At 34.9% G+C, this 23,770-nt stretch overlaps 1 protein-coding gene across 3 annotated transcripts in view; it reads right to left on the reverse strand.

The window, feature by feature from the left end:
• LOC125658921 (G-protein coupled receptor dmsr-1-like) overlaps nt 1-23,770 on the reverse strand; it is a 66,480-nt gene that overhangs the window by 12,124 nt on the left and 30,586 nt on the right. Inside the window, exon 1 of one of the 3 annotated variants that reach the window (XM_048890377.2) lies at nt 7,276-8,686. The exons of 1 other annotated variant lie outside the window; for it this stretch is intronic. The gene's annotated coding sequence lies outside the window, so the exon portion shown is untranslated. Of the gene's footprint in view, nt 1-4,284; nt 4,363-7,275; nt 8,687-23,770 lie in introns of those variants that run through there. One more of the 3 variants, XM_056149688.1, reaches the window with a different exon arrangement.

Raw genomic sequence — 23,770 nt, forward strand, 5'->3', positions numbered from 1 at the left:
AATATTCATATTATGCAAAGAAAGTATGTCACAGCCTGATGATGGCTGATACTACCTGAAGCAAAGTTCTACAAATTATGGCTTAAGAAAAACACCCTATGTAAACATTTTCACGGGCGTATTATGTACCGTTTGCGATACTCTTTATGAACTACATACATGTACAAATGTACCATCACTGCATGTGTGTGTTTGTACATGCGTGCGCCCGTGTGTGTGTAAAATTCTAAATAAAGAATGAATGTTTTGTGGGGGGGGGGGGGGGGGTATAAAACAAATACTAATATATATAATGATATAATATCATATCTCCTATGTATAGGTATGAAACTTAAATAGATGGAAATTACCCGCTGATTCTGATGTGTTTTAAGGCGGTTCGATCCTCACGTGACTTATCAATTTTAATGGTTAAAAGTGGAAAAACTATATTTATTTCCACTCAATATAGTTAAATTTAATTGATAACCAAAGAAAATGTGTATGTTGCCACATTTTTAAAGATGTCAGATATACAAAACAGAAGTACATGTTAACATCAGAAAGTCACACATTTTCGTTATGTAGAATAATTAGAAAACTTGTTGAAATGACAAATTTTAAATGTCAAAAGTTTTTTTTAAAAACTGCTAATTCATAAATATGCATAAATTAATTGTGGATATTGGGAAAATCATGTATAATAGATGTGCAGTAGAATAGGAGTTATTACCCTTGAAAACAATTCTTTTTGATTATAAATAATTGATTATCTTTGAAAATTATAAACTTTTCCCGTATCAATAGTTTACCAAATCTTTTATTTTATGCAGTGAATAAAATTCCCCTGGAAGATATATTTCTATCATGTGCAAAGTTTAATTTAATAAAGATTTTTCCATAAACCTACATGTATGACATCACATGAGGATCGATCATCCTTAATTGCCATTTTCAACGTCAGTCGATTTTAGAAGTTGTTACTTTGATACATAACCCATGCAATGATCAAAATAGGAGGACATTGTGTATCAGGACCCTTCCCGACATTTGGACAAGTTTGAAAAGAGGGATGATCCGCAAATATTATGAGACGGCCAAATACAACCGTATTCAGTAAAGGACATACTGAGTTTTTCTTATAGAATGAAATTCAGTAAGAGCAAAAATCATGCATAGATGAAATGATCATCCTTTTCTCATATCACACCAGAGGCCTTTCCTCCCGATAAAGCGAGGAAAAGTAGAGACACACGCTTGATTACGGATGTGATTGATGCATCAGCTGAAACAGCAAATCAAGAAGGGATGATACAAAATCTGAACCCGCCAAAGAGCGATCCGGAATGATTGATGAATATAACGATACACTTTCCTTTACGAACACCAAAAAGACAATCGGCTTGCGAACATTTTTTTTTATTTCTCGACTCACACTGGGTGAATACAGTTCGAGGTCGACCTTTTTTAGTGGAGCGCAAAACGTATGTCTTGATAAAACGATGTTTAGTCTGACTTTCATTATTTATATGGCCTTCATTATTTATAGCATATTTATCGTTTCAGAGTGATGGCCAAGCTTCAATGACATTGCAGTTTAAGGATGACTGAATATCTAAGTAATGATCAAGACTACAATATACAAATTGTGCCTGGTGCCACAGCATTTGTGTTTGATTTCTCAATAGATAAAGAGAGAATACCTAAAAATTATGCCCAATTTTCAAACATTTGTTGGTTAAAAGGTATAAAACCTTAGGTTATATGTGGCATAACCCTTAAGAATTAACATAATCTGATAGGGGAGGAATTTAGTTATAACTGTATGAGACCATAAGACGCAATCAATGTCTGAACAGGTAGCTACATATCATTGATAAAATCTTGTACGACGTAACATTTACCTCGACTATCATAAAACTCTCACTAATTTTCTAGTTTGAAAATTAAAACTTATTTTGCATTAAATATCATAAATGTAAGATATTTGAACTATCAGAACACATCTTTTGTCTGAAAGTTAAATCTTTGTAACACTAAAAACTACACTGTTATGTACGGACGTCCTCTGTGTTAGTATTGCTCGATATATCAAACATTGTACAATTCATATAACTTGGAAAACATGGCATACAACTGTTGACATATAAAAGATACACTTAGTTAATTTGACCAATGATAAAATATCAGAACAGGGCAGTTACACATCATTGTTTATCATAAGGTAGCGAGGTGCGACTGTCTGTTCTATAAATTAATGATTCATTTACGGGTTTCAATTCACGTCAATGATGAACTTTAGAAAAAGAACAAGGATGACATCAAACGAAGTTCATTAACAGTTAGGATTGCAAAGGATTGGTGGATTTTAATTCACGCTTTATATGACATGCAATAGCATAATTTGGGCAATTACCAACAGTGCATTCGTTGTTCTGGTTAAAATTTAAACTCACAATTACATATCCAGTTTATAGTAGTCGTGGGATATCAGTTCTAACTCACAATTACATATCCAGCTTATAGAAGTCGTGGGGTATCAGTTCTAACTCACAATTACATATCCGGCTTATAGAAGTCGTGGGATATCAGTTCTAACTCACAATTACATATCCGGCTTATAGTAGTCGTGGGATATCAGTTCTAACTCACAATTACATATCCGGCTTATAGTAGTCGTGGGATATCAGTTCTAACTCACAATTACATATCCGGCTTATAGTAGTCGTGGGATATCAGTTCTAAGGAAGAATTGGGTTGTATATGACGCTTCACGCACTTTCTTAATTCTCGATATATTGTATATTATTCTTGGAAAACAAAAATTTTGCGATATAACATGTGAACGTAAGAAAGAGGAATGTACAAAACGCACATACTGGAATGTTATCAGAGATAACAAGAGAAGAAAATATCCGTCACCCAGGGGACCTATTAATTAAACCTTAGTCCTGGACATATTTACAATGTCGGAGACAAAAACCGACCTTCGACTCCGACTTGAAATCGATGTCGCCACCGAGATAACAACTGCATTAGCATTCACATTCTCTAAACAAGATACATACGACAACTGTCTAATAATACACAAATTATTCAGATTTGTTCCAGGGATTTATTAATGGCCGTTCCTGGAGATCTTATGTAATGCATTCTATAACGGTCAGGAGACTTTCATTTATGTCTATCTTTGAAGAGTTATAACGATCTCGGAGCTCTTATGACGGATAAATAACGATCAAAGATTTTCAGACGACGGAAACAAGATGAAAATATGATCTTTATATAAAGTTTCCTAGGCGAAATGTTCCGTTCAGTATACATGATCTCAGTCTAATACCACATTCAAAATTGTCTGTGTATGTGTACCAGTTCTTGTGAAATACCTGCTTATTTATCTGATATTGGTAAATTGTTCATTTAAAAAACTGACATGTGGTACATGTTTATGAATCAAAAGTATATTTTGTCTGGATTATTCAAATAAAGCTTTTCCAATATGTATACATTGATTATGCATGAATTTCAGGTAGATAGTATCGGGAAGATATATCTTAAAATAAAAAATAAAACCCAATGCATTATTGATATTCCAAATATCAATAAATTGAAATCAATTCACTCTCTACCATTATATACATATATTATGATGAAAATGTTATCACCGGTCTACGTCGGTACATAATGCGTTTTATATTGTATTAGAACATTTCATTTACATTGAAGCTAAGCTAATGTTTCACTGAAATGTCGATATATCGGTCGCTAAAACTCCATTAAAAAGGGATCTCGTGGTTGTGAAATATATACCACAACGTCATTTTTACTATTAATTGTGACCTAGAATATCAAGAATTGCTCTCAATGTAGTCCCAAAAGGTTTTTATATACAGAAGAGGAGAGTTCCACGAACTTGGATCAGTTTTTCAGTTTTGTTTGAATCCTTCCCCATCAATTCTAAAAGATGCTATGATTTGTTAGATAAAGTTTACAGAATTTGCTAGTTTTATCAGCCCTGCTAATTCATACGATATAATCGCTTACTGAAATTTTTGATCTAAATCTAATGAAAGTTGTAAATTAATTTCATTACAATAAAGTCACTACGATTATACACTATGTTCAGCCAAGTAGTTCATTGGTTTTCTTGCAAATAAATATTCAACAATTGATGAAAGTAATGAATTATGAAAACATACAAATCTATATATCTATACTAAAAAGTCAATATAAAAATAAATCGAAGTTAAAAATGGAGTAGATTCTTCCACAATCCAACGAAGTGTAAAGAAACAGTATGCCTACCTTACCAGCGCACGTCTTCCTTATCCAATGTAGTTACATGTTATGCTACTACGGACGGCGAGTCCTTAACGATCGAAGAGACGACTCTAATATAAAGAAACTACCCACCAACACTGTATTAAGCTGCTATAAATCTTTGATCTCGATTTTAGAGACCGATTAAATGTGATTTAGAGTTGAAACACGCGAGTGGGGCTTCTACTCTTTTTGTTTGCATTGTCAACATTTTATTTAAAAAATCATTGTTACCCATGAAACTAATAATTATTTGTAAATAATTAATGGAAGCAAATAGCATCAAAGTTTTCCTAACCAGTTCGGTCGTGCGTTTCAGCGTAACGAAATCTTTTACGCCATTTCGTTTTTCGATAATCGTAAAAAAAGGACCAGTTCCGGTTTTACAAATTGCAACGTTTATGCATTTTAAACGGGTTATTTGCTTTCATTGATTGCTTCACTTACAAACAATTGGCTGTCAATATCTCGGTATTTACACGTTTCAGGTATACGATAAGCATCTGCATATCCCACGCCATCGAAAGCAAGCAAGGATAGAAATGTTTATTTTTGTTTCTTATCACTTCAGTAACACGCGTTTTCTTTGAGTTCTGCTAAAAAAAAAAAAGCAGAGAAAACGAGATTCGCCCACCCATAAATTAACACATATGGCCATCAAAACTACAACGAAGCAAAATTAACGATTTCTAGAGCTATGAAATTTTCAAAGACAATAAAAGTATCATAGATTTCAGAAAGTCGAAATTAAATATTTACATTTGTACACGACAGCTACCTTTTCCCTCTACAATTCTGGAACATTTACTCTGCATCAATAAAATGGATATTCGGGAATTATTGAAAATTTCTCCCTAAAGTCAATATTTATTTGTGAAGGGTCAAATTTGTGTGGCTTGAGAAAAGTAGGGTATACATTTCGTGGTTGAAAGGTACAAAAACAACTAAACTTAATCCCCCCGAAAGTAATTATCTTACAGTATGATATAACTCATCATTAATGAATGTTCCTCCTTCAACAAATGCTCGACATACAAGGTGAACCACGAGTCTCTTGGTTGAGTCGCATTAAAAAGGTACAGAAAGGTGAAGATTTCAAACAAAACGGGGATTTGAAGAGGCCCATACCAAAATGCTATGAAAAAGTGAAGATAACGAGCAGTGATCAATCTCATAACTCCTATAAAGAATACAAAATAAAGAAGTGGTATATCCAGGGACCCCATGTTTGCCTAATTCTCTATTTTCTATTGCTTATGGGAGTTATGAGATTGATGTTCGTTAGCTTCACCTTTCAATTAGAAAAGTCTCATTCAAACTGAATTTCAAATTGAAGAAATATTCTTATATTGTATTGGAAATTATATTGGGAGGTTAGATTGTTGGGGTACGGTTTCTCCAATGTGGAAAATTATACCATAGGAAGACCTACAGGTTTAAAAATTTAGCATACGCATCTGAGATTTCTTTCCAAGTAGTTACAGTATATACATTATCTTGCTTTCTGCAACGACATTTCGTACTCTAGCTGAAACTGGTTCAGATGGAATTTCGAGGTAAATGGGAAGACAGATCGTGATAATATGTCAATAGTACATATTGTACTATCTTACACTACTGTTAATTAGATTTCTGTATTCAAGATTATTTTTACCATCACTGTCATGAATTTCAACGCATCCACCAGTCAATGTCATTTGGTTCATAAACAATCGAATGTGTTGTCACGGGAACTTACAATGTTTACATATTCGGTTGATATTGAACAAATTGTATGGAGATTTAGAACAGCCATCCAGTGTAATTAGAACTCTGAATATTTACTATTTATTCCGAGGAAATAGAAGTCCATTCAAGATGACTTAATAGACTTCGCAGATGTCGGCAGATCTAGACATAAAAGTGGAAATATTGCAAGCGTACGAGCCCCGAAACCGCTAGTACACACACAAGTATCATTAGAATGAATTCTTCTGAAACAGTGCTAGAATGAATATTGTGGATACGTGCATGTAATGATTATGTGTATTAAAATAAAGGTACTCTAAAGCACTCGTTTTAATATTTTTGTACCCGATGTCCTGAATTATATCATAATTATCATACTTACCTGAGAAAGTCCAAAATTGAAACATCTAATGTATATTCGCTGCTTTATTTACAAGCTGACCGTTTCAATCGAAAGTAGCCTTTGTACATGTATATAACTAATTGAGTGATGCTGTTTGGCACAAATATAAGTCCATTACAAAAATTAAACACACCACTTTTAACAGGAATTAGAATGGTCATTTATTGACGATATAAATGACAAGAGAGAATTTAACACCAAAGCAAATCATCTTACCACAAGACTATGCACTTATGCCCAAGATAACATACATGTATATACAAAGGGTTATTGTATAAACATGTACAATTACTTTAGTGTATTTAGATTGTGTGTGGGTTTTCATTTATACGAGGCTAATACTTTGTGTTAATACATGCAATCTAAAGATGCAATTCAGTCCCTTTTAATCTATTTTTTCTGTATCAAAAGTTATTTAATTTTTATTTTTGTGTCGTCCTGTGAGAGAGGGGCGGGGAAGATCATATTAAGGTAACATCCCCCATTTTCTTTAGAGGGCGAACGTCAAACGGGAGGAACTTGATTTTCAATTCGTCAAAGGAAATGAATGACTTGATGAACTGCATATGTGTAGAACAAGCTGTGAGATGTTACATGTACATCCCACTGTGCTGGGCGCATCTTAGTTAAAGTGCACATGTGTAATATGAAAGTATATGGTTGTATGTTGTTAATTTTCAACACATACAACAAGTAACGGGTACTAAGGACCTCTTCTGAACCGGATCCCCACGGGAGTGAAATTAAATGGTATATTTCTTGGTGAATAGTTACATTCAGTTAGAAAGTATAACGATTCATGAAACGCTTATTTTGTAAATTTGACTACGTATAACTCCGTTTACCTGATCAAGATGTAGGGCTCATGGTGGGTGTGTCTGGTCGACAGGGGATGCTTATACTACTCCTAGGCATCTGATCCCACCTCTGGTATATCCAGGGATCCGTGTTTGTCCAACTCTATATTTTGTATTGCTTATAGAAGTTATGAGATTGATCACTGTTCGTTATCTATTAGCGTTTTGATATTTTATTGCAAAGCTGCTTGACCTTTTATTTTTTTTCTTCAATTTTTAACGTTTTCAAATTAGTATTGAGGCTTATCTACATCGTATATCAACAGAATAGTATGCCAATCTTTTACCTTATAATTAATCCTATCATTTACCATGTAATTTTTTGTGTTGCCTTCCCCTTTAAAGTACCGCCACGGTGGACTAGAGGTTAGAACGTTCGCCCCGCATACGAAAGGCCGAGGTTCAAATCTCGGCTGCGACAGACCTAAGTTGTTAAAACAGGTAGTGACAGTTCCACCGCCAAACGCTCAGCATCAGGTGTGAATGTCACGGGTCCTCGGAGATGACCTTAAAAACGGATGTCCCATGTCACAGTAGGTGTGGCACGCTAAAGAACCCGCACTGCTCAATGGCAGTAAGCGCCGAGCATAGGCCTAAATTTAAAGCCCTTCACCGATCTTGGTGACGTCTCCATATGAGTGACAAATTCTAGAGAGAGACGTTAAACAAGATACAATCAATCAATCTCCTTTAAAGTGATTTTCCCCAAGTCATTTGCATTAAAAGATAATCGTGGTAAGATTATTTATAAAACAAGATATGAGTCTCCCAAACGAAGTACTGGCTGCATAAAAGGTGGGCTTTATCTGAGTACTACTGTTCTCCCCACATTAATTAACTCCCTTGCACAAAATACATCCCAATTTTAATTATAGGTATGCCACCTATGTTGTCCGCTCGAACTGGGCATAGGAATATATTGTCTGATCAATTGATTGATTGATGTTTTCCGCCACACTCAACAATTTTTCAGTTATCTGGTGGCGCCCAATTTTTATTGGTGGAAGAGAGAACCCAAATACAATGTACCTGGGAAGAGAACACCGACCTTCCGAAAGTAAATTGGGAAATTTTCTCACCGGCGCGAGCGGGATTCGAACCCACGCCGACAGAGGTGAAAGGCCGTGTGACTTTGAGCACGATGCTCTAACCACTCGGCCATGGTTTTACGCGGTTTTGGCAATATTTCAGCCATTTTACGGCGGTTAATTAAGTGAAAAATGTTTGGTTGTGAGTGTTTGAGTTTCCCTGATGGCCCCCTGTGAACCTACTCTTTTTCGAAAATCGGGGAAACGATCTTTTGCGTGCCAAGGGAGTTGTGATCCTTAAACATGGGGCAACCTTTAACGTCCCATCCGACGGACATAAACGTTAAAAATACATAAACAGGTAAAAAAAAAAAAAAGGGGGGGGGGTCATTTTATGTATATAAACAGTTATGTCATAATAGTTTTCAAATTTTTCTGTAAAAATCGCACTCTTGTAAACATTGTAAAGTATGTTTGTCAATATTTGAATCATTGATTGCACATTATTAAAACGTCTATTTCGTATGGGCGTAAGATCACTGCGTAAACCATTTGTTTTCGTAAGTTTCAGCATAATGGAAACCCGTTTTTATGTAGGGATCGTGAGAGAGAGAGGGGGGGGGGGGGGCACAGAGAAATTCACTATATATGGATACCTACTTCCGCCGTTCCAGGGATTGAAATCACAACCTGCTGAACCAAGTCTCTGTGTTGAAGGTTAACGCGCTTCATGAAAACAAGAAGCGTTGCTAGTTCAGCTACAGTCATGTATTTTCAAAAAGAAAGAAGGTGCAGCGCGATCGATAAAATTAAGTTATTCAAATATATCATAACACCAATTGGAACTTATTTCTTGATTCAAACATTTGTGAAAATAAGTTTAAAAGACGTGTATTGACAAAAATTAGCCAAAATAATTCGAATTCAAATCAAGCAATAAGCGATTTATATGATTCTTAGCACTAAAATGGAGGGGTATCCCGAATTTCAGAAAAACTGCCTCCGTGAAACAAAATAAATTTAGCATGAATATGTTCTTCGAATTTTCCGCTAAAAAACTGTCTCTTTGAAATATTTGTTTCACGGGGGCATTTTTTTGTAAATTCAAAAAATCGAAACGACTTCACTGATATTATTTTCATCTTCACCTGTACGTTAATTTCCGTAGAAATTTATGAGATATTGCGTGGTTCAGTGGGTAAGGTCGTCGAATTTGATATGTAAAGGGGAGTCATTTTTTAAAACGACCGGGTTCGAATCCCTCACGAACACATTTGGGTTTTTTTCATATCACGTTTTTTCTTAATTGAAACACAGTTCTAGTTTTTATAAATGTTCCAGGTCAAATCTCTGTTTATTACAATGTGCCGAGATTGAATTAAGCTTCCAACCAGGAGACTGTTTAGTTTGTGAATGGGATTAGCTGTACACACGCTTAATACAGCATGCGATACCTGTGTTTTAATAGTCAAAGTTGCTAACAAAATCTTGTATGTTTTTCTGAGTAAAAGGTGTTGACAAAGGCATAATTTGGTGTCTTTCACGAAAAAAACGTTGTGAACTTTGCAAAGCTCTGAAAGAAAAACTTTAAGGCTAAATAAGGTAAATAACCGTTAAACAGTTTGAGTGAATAGGATGTTATGTATTCCAGTAGCATATTGCTATGGTGAATTAATATTTTCAGGTGCATGTACATATAATTTTGTTGAACTGTATTAATGCGACTAAACTTCCCATATTTTGTTTTGTGGTCAGAGTCATGTATAGTTGCCAATTGTTGGTTGTAGAAAACAATACATACGAGTATAAGAGTACATGTATAAGACTGTAGTAGTATCGAATATTAAATATTTGATACACTCGTAACATGTATCGTTGACTGCCCTATTTCGGTGACTGACCAGAATCGGTGATCTTTTGTTTACGGCTGCGCGTTGTCGTTTCCGGGTGTAGATTGCGTCATCAATTTCGCCGTAGTGTCTGCAAACATACACAGAGCACGTCTTCAATTTCCCCCCGAAAATGAAGGAGAGTATGCAAAAAATCAACATGTGTACCCCAAAAATAAGCCCATTTACTTATTACTTTTTCAAGCAAACCTTCAAATTAATATAAAATATACCAAAAGTCTAGAATTCTACATTGTTATTTTATTAATTGATGTTTAGTTGCACATTTCTCCTGTATATACGTTTTAACAGTTACAAACTTTTGGCAAACCGATATTAACAATGGTCACCGAAATAGGTGACGTCACCGTTGTAAGAGCACAAAGTCACATGTTTTTTATTATAAATATATTCAATTAACGTACCAATGGATTTGGGATTTTTGGATGAAAGTAAAGGAATTTAATTACTTTAAAGGTAGGTGTATTGTTTATTTATCTAATCCAAGTGATTAATGAGAAAATCGGGGTTTATCACTAAGGTCACCGAAACTGGTCAATTGACGATAACTGTATACATTGTTTCTAATACTCAGAATAGATGGGGAAAAAAACCACAGTTTAATTTTCACGATTTTAAAAATATTTGTGTTTATACTACATGTATAATATATTGACACATAAAATGTATTTGGCTTGTCCTTAGTACAGGGAAATCCTATAGGTATTTAAATGGCAAATACGCAATAAGAGTATAAATATGGATGAAGGCCCGTTCTACGTCACGAGCGCTGGCGCCGAGCTCCGATTAGGGAAAATTCCCGCTTCGGTGCAACACCCTCTTTCTTATATTTACATTCTGCTTTCATTTCTGTCGGAATCCATCTGTTAGATATAAAATAAACGTACTACATTTATCAAGATTCATTCGCTCATTGTTCACAGCTGCATCGCATTCATGACAGTCATGCATTACAATTGATAACGGTATCAAAGTCAAGAACATTGGAAATGTAAATATATGAATGAATGATACAGTTCTACTTCTCTGTAGTTCTCTCTGAATTGCAATGAAAATATACAGTTCATGGTTTTAACACTGAACAGTTCATCAAGACAATATCAAGAAAAAGGTAATTTTTCGCCGCATGTTCACGAAAACATTTCATAAATCATCAGAATTTAAATTGTATTTGGAGTAATACATTTTTGATTTTGTAATCAAACCTAAACATCAACATACATATGGTTTGGACTGGTGATAAATGTTACAGGCGATATCTTTTTAAAGTTATTGACCCGGTATATTCCCCATCGTGCACATATTTTCATATCACATGATTGCTGCTTTATAGTTAAAGCCAGTCTTCTGTAGTTTTCTGCTCTAATTCCAATTCGTAAAGAATTCACGATGTTGATCACAGATTGATACAGGTTACAAGGCTTCACTGAATCAGATTTTTTTCACGGGTTGTGTTCTGTGATACATGTAATGGCACACAAATGAATGAATTTAAAAAGGATAATCGAAGTCTGTATTATCCTGGAGTGAAACATCGCAGTTCTTTCAAAAATGATATTAATTCCTGGTAATCAAATTTAATTTGGACGTAAAATGTATTATCAATAGACTTCAAAGTTATCAGATTGACCATGAAAATGTAATTTTAGAATAAGTTTAATGTGTTTATTAATAAAACAATAATATTCATAAAAATTGAGCTTTCCTTACTGTTATGTATTACTATTAAGACATGTACAATGTACACTTTATGACTACCATTGGACCAGAACTTCATCATATGGAATTTTGTATATTCGGCGCACCCACTCGTCATTATAAGATGTTAAAGTCACTCACAGTTTCAATAGTGGCAGTGAGGCAACTGCCTCACTAGGTTTTTTGCAACGACCCCCCCCCCCTCCCGTTTCATCTAAATAAATGCTGTATGTAACGTAAACACTCAATGATGTTATGAAATTACGTACATTGAACAACAATTAATTCTATACCACCAAGCAATCGGCACAGGAAATGATCTCAATCAGTGAAGTACACGTATAGCAGTTAATATAAGTCAATTAATGTCTCAATAAAGTTCGGAATTAAATTAACTTCAGAGAGACCAAGCTCTAGATAACTCTAATAAATATACAAATTAGTCATAACTTTTTAAGAAAAGGAAAATAAGCGAGAAGTCTTGAAATAGTGACAGGATTTTAATTTTTTAAGTTACAAAATAGAATAGGAATGATTATATCAATTAGGTCTACACTACTATGCCAGTTTGTTCTTTGTCTTCGATCATTTTCTACAATGATATGTCTTAATTATGCATTGAAGCAGGTCTACTACCGGTATGAACGATGATAGGCTGGTCGGTCTTGCTTTGCTGTTTACTCACAGGAATCAGACAGCTTCAATTTCAAATGTTCTGATATAGATTTGCAGAATATTGGACAATTAAAATTTAGAGAACATAATATAAATGAAGTTAAATAAACTTACATCATGTCTGTCTATCGTGAACAATTTATATACTTTTAACGTTATTAGGAATGGGCAAAATTGTGTGCAGAAAATGTATGATTTTCGCCTTCAATATTCCTCAAATCCATATTCCGCCTCCCCCATCCCCTCCACCAGGGCGCCGTCCTTGACCCGCTGGAAACCTGTGGTGGGCCCAGACCCCTTGCATGCCTTGCGAATATAGTTGTGTCACACTTGTTATCAAAGGCTAGCCACGCCCCTACGTGACTTGTGTCTTTTAATAAATCCTTTAAAAACAGAAGGATTGCTAGTTTAGCCAATGTATCCCGTGGGGATCCGGGTTATAATAGGTACTCAACAGCCCTTGCCTGTCGTAAAAGACGACTAAATGGGGAGGTCATTCGGATGAGACCGCAAAAACCGAGGTCCCGTGTCACAGCAGGTTTGACATGATAAATATCCCTCCCTACTCAATGGCCATAAGCGCCGAACATGGGTCTAAATTTTGTAGTCATTCACCGGCAATGGTGACGTCTCCATGTGAGTGAAATATTCTCGAGAGGGGCGTTATTAAATGATATTCGATCAATCTAGTCAATTTACAAGATTACCTCAAACTAATTGCTACAAAAGCGTTTATTACTTTATGTTGTACTATAATATAGTCTTAACAACATATAAAAAATATACAAAAATACAATTTGCGAAAGATGTTGAAAAAGGACCTTTAAAATAGTCAAATAATGTAATTTATTAATGATACAGTTCGTTCTTCAGACACAGTGAGGATGACGTCATAACGACAAATGAACGCAAATAAATCGATGAAACAACGTTTAAAAAATCAGGGAAATTCTAAGTTTAGATAGAAACTACATGAATCTAATTTTTTTTTCAGACAAAGCAAGTAGGCTAGAGCCTCTCAACGTCCAAAATTGAAGTTTAGTTTCAGGGTATTCTTTGTTTCTGAATTGTCCCCCTTTTCACCTTATATCCTAGAATCCCCCTAAAAATCAAGCATTCCAGATTTACCAACAGAACTACAGGTTGGCTCCATAAACCTAAAGAGAAAAGCAAGTACAATATATTTTATATCGATATTTGAAATAATTTAAGTTTCAAACGAAAAGCAGAAAAATAAATAGATAAAATGAAGCACTCTCAAACAAAACAAACCTATGTATTTGAATCAATTTGATTTCATGTTACTGCTTTGAATAAGAATGGCTTCTATCAGACACGTACCATAAATCGTTTGACTCAACCCTAATTTAGTGTTTCGGCGGTGTGATACGGTATGATTAATCAGTTTTAATAACACTTCAGTAATTTGCTACGAATTCGCGATCCAGTAGTCTGTTTGCACATCCGTTGTATACAAATTATCTAATTAGTGAGGAAGTGAGCAAATCACCCAAATCTTGGTGATTTCTATGACGCATTAAAATCGGATATGATACCTGTAGGCGTTACGGCCCTTAAAGTCATGCATAGGTCAAAATTTGTGGTGTTTCGCATATAGCCGTTGACTTTTCTGCATGAGTGAAAAATTATCAAATCGGGCGTAAACAACCAAGATCTGGATTAAAGCACTGCTTAAGTTATTAATACCCATGTCTTGTTTAATTATATCTGTGAATCTAATTAAGAATAGAAGATATGAAAAGGCATAATTTCTATAAACTCAGTATTGCAGAAACGAATAAAGTCTTCTTGAAAGCGAGTTCTTCGTTATTATTCACATCTTCGGAACGTTTCGTTTTTACAGCATACCGGTATCTACGTAAAGTAGTATATTATGACGTCATAATGCTTAAAAGAAAAATTTTGATTAGTTCGCAAGGGTTGAGCAACGAAGGTCTCTTATTGGGTAATTGTACATGTATAAAGAAAATTCCCTTAACTTCCTTCAAATCGACATGTTGATCTAGGGGGTCGGCGTAGTATAAAATGTGGACGAACACTCTGGAGTGCGAGAGCTGCAGACTGTGTCACGACTAGTGATTGGTTATACATGTAAGTATCCACTCCTTTTCTGTGATAGTGGCAAATCTGGCTCCATCAACACATGAGAGGGGACTACATAATATGTATACGGTGTGACCGCTGGACCGAGCGAAACATGAAATGGTCATTGGCGTGTCCCAAGTGGTAATCCTAATTCCGTTAAGATTCATTTAAAAAATATTTTTTTTATGAAATTTTCCTTGCGATAAACACCCAGTAACATCTCAATTTTAAAGGGGTTTATATGGCGACAACAGTAACTGTTCCACAGGATCCGCTTATTCATTGAACGCGGGAAATAAAATGCAAAGCGACGTAAACTGTGCATTGTGACGTCCCATTTAGCTTCGACTTTTTTCTCTTTTCAAAACAAACAATTATAAACACCAACAATACATTCTGTATGCAATTAAAAAGACAGTTAAAACTAAACAAAATTAACCAATAAATTCAAAATGGTAAAAAAGTAACCGTAAGTATATCGTTTATTCTTATTTAAAGAAACTCATGAACTCGTTCATCTGTTTAGTCGTATTACTATTTTTCTATTTGATAATTGGCTAAAAACTGTAACAATAATAATCATACCATTCATTTTCAACGAACTGGGTGTTTGAATTACATGTACACGGCAGTCTTGTATTTTTGGCATTCAAAATTAAAACACGAATAACTCTAGAAGCAACTAATGAACAAAGTAATATGACGGCGCCCATATGGATCACAAAATCTTCAGTGAACGTATGTAGAGATTATCTCTATTAAGTTGCTGATTTTCTCATTTTTTATTTTACATACGTGTTACCTTTAGAGCCTTGCTTCGCGGACGGGCCTTCGGCCCGTCTGAGGTAGCAGGGGACAGTTTCGCACTATAGGCCCGGTCAACTTTTTCAAAAAATGGAATTACCCCGTATTTGAAGTGACATGACATGTGTAAAAATGTATACAATAATTTTAGGATGCATGTCAAATGTAGCTGAGTGCTTAGTAAAAATGTTGATATACAACATGTAGGTGTCACCATGATTCCTAGCATATAGATGGGTGCAAATACGAAACTAAGACACGTGGTCAGTTGCTGAAGATATTCCGGTGAAAACATGCAGGGTCCAGCAAAAGGTCTGTAGCTGTAAGGGAAGGTGGATGGCCCCATATGAGAGGTAGATTTTAGAGAAGGGCAGATAGGGTTCTTGATTGTGCACAGTGTCTAAATCCCCATGTTTGGTACTGTGATGGTTTGGGGGTGGTGCGGATTAGCCCAAATGAGGGAAAATCAAAGCAAAAAAGGGGAACCTGCTCAGAGCATGTTTTGTGCACCAGCACCAGTATTTATAGATTACATGTAATTTAGGGTCATAATTTATTAATTACACTAATATGAAATACAAGTATTGACATAAAAGGGAAATATGATTTTTCATTAGTCTGTCATAATCTGACTTTGGTGTATACCCCCTATCCACATGTTTCAAAACCAAAGAAACTGTCCCCTGCCACCTGAGCTTCGCTCGGTATTAACCAGATCACGCGCAAGATGCCATAAGATACAGTACAGCTATAGTGCTTGTAGCAACGCATTCTACTTTCAATACCACCACGAAGTCAATCACAGCGTCTGAGAACATTCAGTCTGATGGAGTCCAAGGTGTTATACAGACCTAGAACATGCTCGCATCAAATGTTTTGATAACGCATATGCAGCTATCATGAAAGACTACCGGTCGAATATCAAGTATAAACACTTGTTTAAACAACCCTTTAGTAAGTGTGGCATCAGGTCTTATCTATTTCAAAGGAGAGGATCACGAATTTATGTATGTTGCTCTATTATGATTCATCAGTTGAAATACACCTTCTATATAATATATTAGGAGTGATAGTGAGCTAAACATTAAGCTGGAAGTGTAAGGACAAACATTATCTTTATCAGACTGAACTCTTGATGTTGCCAATCACAGGCTCTTAAAACCACCACGGGTCATGGATGATATTCCGTCCGAATCGTGCCAACAGTATGCTACACCAGAGAAATTTTATATGGATGAAAAGTGGAAGATATGTACAACAATATTTTGAAATTGAAAACTTTTAGATTTTCTTTATTTACTCAAAAAATGCAGTTTTAGTAGAAACCAATCTGAACCAAAATTAAAAAATCCTGCTGGATTCGAACCCGCGATCTACAGTTCAATAGTCGACGTGCTAACCTACTTAATTACTCGACTAGGCGATGATTTTTAAAACGAATAGGCATATTGCTGAAATCTATATTTTCATCTATGTTTTAAAAGGAAGTCAGTCATTATGACAATGTAGAGTACCTTCTTAAGCTCAAATTTACAAACAAAGGAATATATGCCGTCAACAACAGCAACATTCTTAAATCTTTGTCATAAAAGAGTCCAGTCGTGTATTCCAACTTATTTCAAATTCAAGTCTGTATTTCCTACAAATATACTTCTACTTTTGCATCCAAACTGTTTAATTATAAACAAACTTTGCAGTGCCTAGATATAGACCATCTTATACATCCACCTACATGTTTTTGTTCTTCGTCTTTTTTCAACTATAGTCCAGCTGGACATGTCATTACTGGTAACGTTGATATAGTTGAAAAATGAGGACCTAAATCACTTATTCTAAAACGTCGACCTAAATACATAGAACTTAGGTCTTTCAATTGGCGACAGAACTCGTCTCTATTATGAATTCTGTCGAAGATTATGCCAGACAATGGACTAAATATGAAAAAAGAACTTGATACATTGTCAGAATGGATTAAAAGTGTAATAGGAATATTAAAATCCCGCATTAGACACATCAAAACAAAAGTACGTACCATCTATCCTTCTGTGTTTAGTAAACCATAAGTGATAAAAGAATTAGATAGGTTATATTAGGAATATGTTTGGTTGCAGCTGACAAAGCTTGTAACAACATTGTCTTTGTAAGATTCATTATTTCAACTGTATTTTAAAAGAACTTGGCATTAATTCCACTTTTGGTAATCGTACTTATACTCCAACTGCGCTTTCAAAAGATGAAATTCTTCAAATCCATGCTTCAGTTTTAGACACATTTAATATTCCAGTCAATTGTTCGGATGAATATGAGTTACTGTACTATAATGGATTCCTAAACTTCATAAAAAACCATTACAAACAAAGATACGTTGCTGGATCCTGTAAGTGTTCTAACAAGCCTCTATCTTTGCTCCTCACGAAAATAATTAACAGTTGTGAATGAGAAACTTCAAACGTACTGTACCACTACATATGCCAGAAGGCAAAAGTGGTGCAAATCAAATGTGGATTCTAAAAAAAATTCTAAAGAATTTTTAGTAAATTTGAAATCGCAAAACTTTTCTCAAATCAAGAACATCAAAACGTACGACTTTTCAACACTTTACACGACCATTCCTCACGATAAATTACAGACTAGACTTTTTGACATCACAGACAGTTCTTCAACAAAATTGGAAAACGGAAATATTCATATCTAGTGATCAGTCATCCAAAAATTTATTTTGTTAAACACCACTCTGATTCCACGCACAAGTACTCTGAAGTTGAATTAAAAACAAGAGATGTTTGTAAAACACATATCCCCCATGGTGCATAATTGAAAAGGGTTATAAACAAACATCATTTGATAGTAGTATCATCAATTAAAAATAATGAGCAGACAATATCTTCCTATGTCAAGAGTGGATTGACCATGTGACCTCAAAATCAATAGGGGTCATCTACTCCTTATGCTTTACCAGTGTACCAAGTTTGGTGTAAATCAAGCAAATAATTCTTAAAATATAGGAGACAGTATATTACTATGTCCAGTTTGACCTTTGACCTCAAAATCAATAGGGGTCATCATCTCCTGAAGATGTATCAGTGTACTAAGTTTGATGTCTGTCAAGCAAAGGGTTCTCAAGATATTGAGCGAAAATTATATTCCTATGTCCAGAGTAGATTGACCCTTGACCTTTTGACCTGAAAAACAATAGTGGCCCCCTTTTACTCATAACCAACCCACATATGAAATATCATTATCATCAAGTGAATGGTTCTCAAGATATTGAGCGGACAACATGTGGTCTACCGACCGACCGACAGGTGCAAACCAATATGCCCCTCTTCTTTGAAGGGGGGAGGGGGCATACATAAGCTAGAGTTCCTCATTGACAATATCTTCGTGGTCTTTGGTGATCAGGTCTTCTTCGGGTCTGTTGGAATTCCCATGGACTCGAATTGTGCTCCTTTGTTAGCTGACCTGTTGTTGTATTCATATGAAGCAGAATTTATTCACAAACATCTACGTGAGAAGAAAAGATATCTTGCTGTGGCCTTCAATTTGACATTTAGACGACGTTTTATCTATTAACAATGCTAATTTTCATTCACATGTTGATTCGATATATCCCTGTGAACTCGACATAAAAGACACCACAGCAACCTGAAACATCCGTTGATACATATATAAAAAAGAGGCCCACAGGCCTTATCGGTCAACTGAGTACTAGTGAAAAAGTATCACTACTCCCAAGGGCTATGGGATCTAGAATAGATTTTCTGAATATCTAAGCTAAATTCTAATGTTCAGCAACAGTTTAAAACAAGGTGTGTTCTTAAGATTCCAATGCCCTGAAATGTGTATACACTGATGAAAGAATTTATGATAATATTATAATAGGTGTATTAACATTAAAACATCAAAAGATATATCCTAGAGTCAAAACCCTGGGTTTGGAAATTCACCATTTTTTGTACACCCTTTTCTGCTATTTCTAAATATCCATTTAGATTTTATATAGTATCAACAAACTTACACATAATAAATATTATTTATTCAGTTTGGTCCCACCCAAGGTCAGAACCTCTACTCTAGGGATCATCAAATTTACATTTTAGGTAAAAGACTACCTGCTCTTTCTAAATATCCATTCAATTAATTTCAATTTATTATCAATAACACTAAAGAAGATGTTATTTAAGTCTTTTACACATAGACACTATACATGTATATAGTTTGTTTGTTTTGCTGTTTTCCGCCACACTCAACAATTTTTCAGTTATCTAGTGGCGCCCAGTTTTTATAGGTGGAAGAGAGAACCCAGATACATTGTACCTGGGAAGAGACCACCGATCTTCCGAAAGTAAACTGGGAAACTTTCCCCACTTACGGGCGCGAACGGTATTCGAACCTGTGCCGACCAGAAGTGAGAGGCCGTGTGATTTTGAGCGCGATGCTCTAACCACTCGGCCACGGAGGCCCTATATAGTAAGCTTGGCCACGCCCTGGGGTCAGAACCCCTACCCTGGAGATCATGAAATTTACAATTTTGGTAGAGGCCTTCCTGCTCTACATCACTATGCATTTAGTTTTTCTTAAACATGTGTGATTCTAGAGAATTTTTTTTTATCTGTCAATATTAGGCAGTTTTTGCCCAACTCAAATGGCCCCAGGGGTACAGGAATCATGAAATTTACAATTTATGTCCCCTTTGTTCAAAAAATGCTTCATACCAAATTTGAAAAGAATTGGAATAGTAGTTATCAAAAAGTTAAAAATGTTCAATTGTTAACGCACGACGACAAACAATTTGCAATAGGTCAACTGAGTAAACTCAGGTGACCTAATAAGCTGTAACAGTCGTGGGGATTTGGGTTTTCTTTCTATGAATCGTGAACCAATGTGATATACACTGCATTTACATTTTCAATGTTTTGCCTTCGATATTTTAAAGCTATTTCCTATGTGAACAATGTGTTATGAATCTTGATAGATATAGTATATAATATGACTATTTTAACGACTGGGAATTCCGACAGAAAAGACAGTAAAATGTAAAATATAAATTTCATTTTTGAAAATGCATGGGGGCACATGTATGTCTATGAACAGCACCACTCACCCGCTTCATGAAGTGTGCTGGCGTAACGCGGCGCATTCCATGCCCTCATGTACATGTATTTTCAAAACTGAAATTTATTTCTTAAATGAAGATTATATAAACAAAGTAGTAAAAACAGACACGGACATTTTACAAACTAAAACTAACATGCATTGTATTTCCAGTCTTTTGATAACGATGAGTTTTCTAGTAATTAGTTTTATCTAATTATCGTGATGCTAGACATGAAAGATGTTTAATTCAATGAATGAAATTGTTTTCTTGCGGGAACACATTTACAACTTTGGCTAGGCAGCAACATGAAATAAGAATGCACTTCAAAGAAAGAAAAGTTCAAAAATAGACAATAAAAGTAAGTCGCATTAATTGCTTAAAGTAAAATATAAAACAGCACCATTCTCCCTTTTAAGTGTAGGTGATTTATGTGAAAGTAACGGAGTTCATTCTTTGATATCATATTTGTATAATATTGTTATATTTAAAACATCATAAGCAAAAGAGATTCCAATATGTAGCATTAACTGAAGGTTTGAATTTGTAGCTATGCACTATCTGATATCTTATAAAACGCCTTAGGATTATGGAGTACATGTACGTCTATGTTACACTGAAAAGTATTGCCAGGACAGGTCAAAATGGTGCATACATACAATGTATATACATTATAAACAAATATGCTATTTATAATCTTGTGGCCTTTTTTTTTTTAGTCTATTCATTAAAGGACACATCTCGTGTTTTCAAAGTATACAAAATTATATGCATTTTGTCTTCCTTATGCTTATAGAAATTAATTGTAATAGTTCGTTCACTGAAGTATTGCGATAATTAGCCACAATATGGACTGAAATCTAAGCCCCGATTTCAAAAAGCCTAGTTAATTAGATAGGTAGTCACGTGGTACAGTGACGTCATATGCGACCTTCGTCGATCAACTTGTTGTAATAGTAGTGTTAGATATTTTTAAAAACTCGGGTTTTAGGGGCCTAATTTATTTACCATGGATAACATTTATTTCGATGTTGACAAATTTCCCGAGTCTTATATCTTTTAGCCACCAGTGCATACAAATAGCGACCCAAATGTAGCGAGGAAAGCGAGTATGAAATCTGCATAAATTTGCGAGTAAATAATGTTTACATGGGATCACTGTCTAAACACTATTTGGTAATGCCATTTCTGTAAACAACTGTAATTAGCATTGTTGCTTTTCTAAAATAAACAGAGCAATTATTATTAAATTTATTTTTGGAGAAGTTAGATAGGCCTAAATTATAATACGATTACGTACATGTAGCATTGACAACTAGGCCTACCGTCACGGGTGCATTTCGGGGAAAAAATATATAATAAAAATGTTCAAAGTTATTGTGAAAATCACAATACTTTTAAATTATATTATTCAAGCTCAATTTTATTAATCATTATTTTTTGTTATCTACACATTGTTACTTAGGAAGTGGGAGCGCGGCGTGCTGTTGTTGTAAACACGTACGCGTTCCTTTAAAAAAAAAAAATGAAAGCATTATAATTCAATTCAAAGTTGGGAAATATCATATTTTATTATTTATAATTGAAAGTTCTATTATCTTTTATCTTTAAATTTCTTTTTTAAAACTACCAGTTGGTAGACACTGCTAGCAAAGTTCTGCCTATATGGTGTTACAAGGTGAAGGTCAGTTGGTGCGAGTGTGTATTGAATTTGAGAGCAGAACGGAAAGCATATGCGGTAGGCCTATATGTAACAGTGCGAAGCTTCGATAGAACCATTTTCTCACAGTTTATATACGTCTTTGTCCAAGAGCTTGTTTGAAAAAGTATAGGGACAAATTCTACTGGGTTTTTTTTTATGGCAAAGTCGTTGTGCACAACAAAAAATATTCACGTCTTGTCCCTCATACCTTCCTTCGAAAATTGAAAAAAACACAGTCCAAATCATCTCTACTGACAGCAAGTACACCCTTAAACGGCACACAACACCCCAATGCAGTGTTATTTACAAGCCGTTAATGTGATAATTGTTTGTTTGTCAATTAAATCTAATCTGTTTATGAAATGGCTAACAAATGTTTTCAAATCTTCTCGCTCGAGGTCGCATATGACGTCACAGATAATGGCGCGTAAAATATCGAAGAAAATATGCATATCGCAAGATTTGAATTTCATCGCAATCAAACTCGAAAACTACGCAAACTGTTTCTTTTAAAACACATGTAAAGTAGTTTTAGGCATGAAATGAATTAATTTTGCTGAAAAAATTAAAAAGTTTAAAAACACGAGATGTGTCCTTTAACATGACGATAAATTAGAATGTCTAAAAATATCCATGTAAACCCGACACCCATTTCGAATTCCAAACAACTGTAAGAAGACGGCAGTGTACAATAATTGTATGATGATATATGTCATGTCAAGGATAGATTCTTGTCATCAATCAGACAAATTAGATGATGTGCACCACAACTGGTCATGGAATCACATTACTCGTTCTTTCATTTATAAATGTTGTTTGGGGAACTAGAATTCTAGTGGACTATCATTTATAACACTGAATACTAAAATGTTGTTTGGGGAACTACATGTAGAATTCTAGTGGACTATCATTTATAACACTGAATACTAAGATGTTGTTTGGGGAACTACATGTAGAATTCTAGTGGACTATCATTTATAACACTGAATACTAAAATGTTGTTTGGGGAGCTAGAATTCTAGTGCACTCTATTTTCGGTGAATTGAGACAAGTCAGTCCACTGTTATCCCGGCCACTCCAAGGAAAGTCAAATGTTACTTTATGCCCTCATTTGCCGATTTATGTATCGTATACAGGCGCGGATCCAGAATTTTTTTCCAGGGGGGGGGGGGCAACCTTTTATTATAACAGTCAACTCATTTTTCTTATAAATCGTTATATCGTATTTTTTTTTAATTTTGCAAATTCCATCTAGAGTTGCCTATATGGTCGAGAGGTCTAACGCGCTGGTTACATGCTGCTAGGAGATTTGGTTCCGCAGGTCGTGAGTTCAACCCCGGGTAGGGGCGGAAGTGGGTATCCAAATAAAGTGAAACTTTCTGTGCTTTATATTAAATATCTCTTCACTTAGGGCAGTTATGTTCATTTAAAAATTCATTGCTATTTCTGTGCTTTATATATATAT

This window comes from Ostrea edulis, chromosome 9 (assembly GCF_947568905.1).
Source record: "Ostrea edulis chromosome 9, xbOstEdul1.1, whole genome shotgun sequence".
In the NCBI taxonomy this organism is placed as follows: domain Eukaryota; kingdom Metazoa; phylum Mollusca; class Bivalvia; order Ostreida; family Ostreidae; genus Ostrea; species Ostrea edulis.